The 5,711-nt window shown below is 33.5% G+C and overlaps 1 pseudogene; it reads right to left on the bottom strand.

Moving 5' to 3' along the window:
* Window positions 1–228: 228 nt before the first annotated feature.
* LOC149171685 (uncharacterized) lies at window positions 229–1,263 on the bottom strand (annotated as a pseudogene).
* Between the last annotated feature and the right edge of the window lie 4,448 nt (window positions 1,264–5,711).

The following is a 5,711-nucleotide window of genomic DNA, read 5'->3' on the forward strand; positions in this document are numbered from 1 at the left end:
AGAACGTACCAAATCTCTTTTCTGGCAGAGTTTTACTATTAAAATTATATTAAAAGAATCAAAACTGGCTCATTAGAAAAATATATGGCAGATAATTTACGTTGATACAGATAATCGACTACAGAAAATGATGAAGGTATTTGAAAGCCCGCTTAAATATAGAAAACATTTGGGTAACTGTTTAACTATGAAATCATTTTCTGAAAATATAGAAATCAATACAGACCTTAGCCTTTCCACATACAGTTTTGAGTGACATGCTACACACGGCTTCGCATATATGTTGGAAGAAAGTATTCCGGAATAAAGAAGGATTCTCGAATTTGATTATTATTTTCACTTGCAAAAGCAGGAAAATCTATTTTGAACATGCAAAACGATGCAATTTATTTTTTTCAACACATTACAGTTCTCCCTTATTTTCGCTGAGACGTTGGATTGAACTAATATCGTTCGAGAGGTCATGAAACTCGGCTTCACTGACTACAAATCTGACTTCCACTTTCTGTGGCGATTCAAAATCATTTTGAATAACTGAATGTTCATTCAACTGCCAAATATCATTGTCCCACACAACCCATAGAAATCCTCCGTAATCTCAGCATAGCCGTGAACAGCATCTAAAGACATAATATCGGCCATTGAATCTCCGCCGACATAATTGTCGATGATGATTCCAAGTTCGTTCGGATAAATATGTTCTGCGAAGAAACCAAGCTCAGCATGAACATTGTAGTAGTAAGTCAAGTCCCCTATATCACACGCTGATTTCGGTTCAGAATTTGATCCGTCTGCAATTAATTCGCCTTGCTTAATTGAATCCATCTGATCAGCACCGCCTCTCTCTTCACTGGACTCCATTTTATTTTCTGCTTGTGCCTCCAATCTAATTTCATCTTCCTGTGCCTTTATAACCACGTTGAGCTCATTCACAGCATCTGTATCTTCTCGATTACTGTTATAAGCATCCAAATTATCGATCTCGTAGAACAAGGCCATGAGATCACTGTCTTGCGTCAATGTTAACCCGCTATTATTTCGCTTCTTGTCTGGCAGAGCCAAGCCGCCATTCCAATTGTCCTCTCTCGCTCGCTTATTCTGACAAACTTGGACGGCGGAGCCCATCTCCTCTGAGAGCAATGCTGCTATCAAAACACAAACACATACAATTGAAAGCCTCCGTTTTGGAGGTAGGTTATTAGGTTTTTCGTCTCTCCGCCTTCCCTTCTTCATCCACAGAACTTTGACGAACACTATATCTAGGCATCTGGCAGTGGAAGTTTTATGAACATTCCAATCATGGTTTTTTAACATATTTAATTTACAGCCCCGGATGAAACAACTTTAGTGGATTCCGTTAAACCACGTTGAGCGGGACCTACGTAAAACCACCCTGCAGTCAAAATCGCATTGTGGAGCTTGCAGGTTGGTTGAGAAACACGTTTTCCTCTGTACATTTGGTAAGAGAATGTATTATATTTCACTGGTTTATGAGTATTTATTTTTATGAAGTCTTATGGTATAAGTTGTAATTATTATTGTTCAATATAGTAATTGTTTGGTTTAAGGTTAAATTATATTTTATATATATGACTTTATTGGATAGAGTTTTGATTATGAATGTAAAGGATTTTGTTTTTCTTGCGCGAAAAGGGGTAGATTTTATATTTTTATCAATAATTTTTAAATATATATATATATATATATATATATATATAATTTTTTTATAGTTTTTCTAATAATTAAATTATGTGGAAAAGTTTTTTTTTGAGATAATTTAATAAGTAATGATTGTGAAAATGAAGTGTTATATGCATGGAAGTTTTAAATTCAAATTCCTAATTCACGTGTGCCTACATAGGTTTCTAGAGATATAACTATGTTGGTGGTCAACAATCCAACTATGGCCAAGTAAGACTTCCACTTAATTTTGACTTTTCCACTAAACTCTAACAGGTCAAGTGGAGAATCCCAAGATTTTTAAAGGCTTAAACCACTAGTCAAATGTGCAAAACCACCACTATTGACCTAACAACCTTGATTCATTTACTAACAAGTTTACCTAAAACTTTTCGTGTAAATTTCAACAGAGAAATTCTTTGGATCCAATTTGTAAAACCTACATTGTCTTCTTCCACATCACCTAGGTCTATGTCAAGTATTTATCAACAAGCTACACATGACTACCAAGATCTCCTAACCTTATGACTATTGACATAAAATTTCCATCTCCAAAATTTCTTTTTTCTTTTTTTCTTTTTCTATTATTTTTTTTTTTATTCTTTGGCTTTCACACATCCCCAGATTCTCCTATCATATAACTTCATAGAAAACAACATCTTGATTCAGTTTCTATGTAACTTTTAATCTTTGCCTATGCACCAATAAACTAATAATCAAATCTCTTCTAGTCATTCGTGCACATCCAAATAACAATAGATGCGTTCGTGCACATCCAATAACAATAGATGTATTACCTTATCTGATAATTCGTGCACATCAACTAACAATAGATATATTGCCTCATTTAGTCATTCGTGCACATCCAACTAACAATAGATGTATTGCATGCTTTTAAGCTATCCCTTGACTCAAATGCAACTAAGTGAACAAACACCCTAGCCCCAACCGATGGAGAATTCCCTCATATTTTAAATGTTTGAACTGAATATAATACTATTGGTCACCAACACGTGTTAGGAGCCATCCTTGTTTTTTTTTTTTTTTTTCAGAAGGTGGCAAAACCTATCAAACTCAGGTGTCAAACCAACAGTGAGGACAGCCATCTCTGGCTGCTATCCGCGAATGTCGGTTTGACTCATCACCGTTATCAAGGAAAACCACGCCCCCTGTAATAACCCGCTGGTGGTCCGTAAGGGAGCAGGCTTTCACTCCTGCCAGATGCCTCTGGGTCTTGGGCCGTTAACCTGTTTCCTTACGTCCGAGGAAGACGAGCTCTTAGCCAACCAGAAGCAGTTTTACGGCATACTCCAGGCCGGGAGCCATCCTTGTTGATCGAACAATTTTAACCTTTTTTTTTATCTGATACATTTTTTTTAACAAATTTATTACCTATAGCTTATTTTAAATAATATAATATGTTTATAAATAAATATAATAAAACATTTTATATTTATAAATAATTTATTACCTTATTTACACATTAGCAAGTTAATATCAATAATTATTTTTATTTAAAAAATAAAATTGAAATTATTTAAGGTAAAAAAACTTATTATTCATAGGTTCTAAAGAGGTAATTTAATTAATAATTAAATGTAGAATTTATGAACACTAAATAAAAATAAAATTTATAATATTGGAATTATTTAAAATATCAAAACTTATTATTCATACGTTCTAAAGAGGTAGTTTAAGTAGTAATTAAATGTAAAATTTATGAACACTAAGAAATCTAAGGTGCAATGTCTTTGTCCGCTTTGCCATATTTATAATTTTATAATAAAATATTTTATTTTTACCCATAAAAAAATATTACTTATTAAAAAAAATATGTATTTATTATTATTTGTGTAGGATGGGGAGACATCTTACTTTTCTAATTAACTTTTAAGGTCACATCTGTACACTTTTCATTTCCTTTTTAATTGCGTGAATTTTGTGTGCGTATTAGAAATTAATATTGAAAATTGTTTTTTATTTGAACATGAGTTTTAAATTCTTAAAATATTTATCTCGGGTTATACAAACATTCAATTATTTTAATTGTATTTTGTTTAAGTTTACTTCAAACAACGGCTGTGAAAGATGTGTGTGAGTAGTTTCCTTTTATTTTAAAACCCTGATTAAAAAATAATATTTTTAAAAATGATATTTTAAGAGTTTAATTTTCATAATGGATGATTTTTAAAATTTAATGATATAATTTTATTGTCGCTTTCCATGGGCCAATAGATGATGGTTATCTCTCTGCTCACCCTCTCCACCATGGAGCCGTGGTGGTTGATTAAAACACCCGTGAGACAAGATGAGTAGGTTGATGAGACAGGATGAGTAAACGCATTGCCCATCCTCTCATCACTATTCCTCCCCCGTAGGTATCACGTTCGAGTCATTCCAGGAGATTAGAGTGTGAGGACCTCCTCTCGGTTTTGGTCTCTAGTGGAGTATGAATCAGAGAGCATAGAACTCAGAAATGAATACAGAACACAGAACGCTTGCTTGATTTGATTGCCAAAGAGGATTTTTATATATAGAGAAGAAGTTTTTGGAGTCGGTGGCTTCTTCAGGAGGCTATCTAGCTCTCGAGACTTCCGCCGAATTCTCCAGAAGAAGCTAGACATAGCATTTAATGTTGGTGGTTGGAATTACTAATGTTTTCCAACACTCCCCCTTAATTCCAAGCATATGACAAATATACTATAGCACAATATATAAGACACTATAAACATACTCGTAATTGTCATGCCTGCTGGTCTAAGTCTCAGCTAGGCTTACAATATAATCTTGATTTTCTACAACACATAACTTCTACAAAACTCAAATTTTGCCTTCCCAAGAGGCTTGTCAGCTACATTCTCATTTGTATTACAATATATTAGAGAAATTTCTTTTGATTGGACCTTTTCTCTTACAAAATGATATTGTGTGTCTATATGTTTTGATCTTGCATGACATACAGGATTGTTCCCCAGTTTGATGGTGCTTTGATTATCACATTTGATCACTCTAGGTTCTTGTTGACCTTCACCAACATCTTCAAGTATTCTTCTGAGCCATATAGCTTCACAGGTGCCACTACATAATGCTTTATATTTTGCTTTACTTGATGACAAGAAAAGTGTTGCCTGTTTCTTACTGCTCCATGATATAGCTCCTAATCCTATATTGAAGACATATACAGTGGTGGATTTCCTGTCATCTGGATTTCTAGCCTAGTCAGAATTAGAATGACCTGTCAATTCAACATTACAAGCACTAGTATATTCAATACCAAAATTGATAGTTCCTTTTAAATATTGCAGGACCCTTTTTGCAGCTATCCAATGCCTTTCATGAGGCTTAGCCATGAATTGACTAAGTTTGCTTACTGCATAAGCGATGTCTGGTCTACTGGTAGTGAGGTAATTCAGACATCCCACTAATTGTCGATACAATGTTCCATTCACCTCTTTTGTTCCATCATCACTTCTTAATTTGATATTTTGTTCTAATTGAGTACTCACTGCTTTACATCCATTCATATGAAATCTCTTTAGTACTTCATTTGTATATTTTCTTTGTGTGATTAAGGTTCTTCCATCATCTCTCCATACTTCAAGACCTAGACAATAGTGCATCTAACCAAGATCTTTCATCTCAAATTCTTGTGATAACTTTATTTTTATATCTGTAATTAATTTATCAGCACTCCCTATTATTATTAGATCATCAACATATATAGAGAGTAATACTATATCCCCATTTCTATCTGTCTTGACATACAAATTAGGATCATTTTTACTTCCTTTTTTTTTAAATCTTTGTTGAAAGAAGAATTTGTCAATTTTCTCATACCAATATCTGGGGGCCTGTTTTAGTCCATATAAGACCTTTTTTAACTTGCATACAATATGTTCTTGACCTTTCTTTACAAATCCTTCTGGTTGAACAAGAATAGTCTCTTCTTTTAAGTCACCATTTAGAAAAGCTGACTTTACATCTAATTGATGTAGCTTCCAATCATATTTAGTTGCCAATGCTATCATTAT

This window comes from Pinus tabuliformis, chromosome 4_2 (genome assembly GCF_031772625.1).
Source record: "Pinus tabuliformis cultivar Carrire ecotype Pingquan chromosome 4_2, CPIR1, whole genome shotgun sequence".
NCBI classification, from domain to species: Eukaryota; Viridiplantae; Streptophyta; class Pinopsida; order Pinales; family Pinaceae; genus Pinus; species Pinus tabuliformis.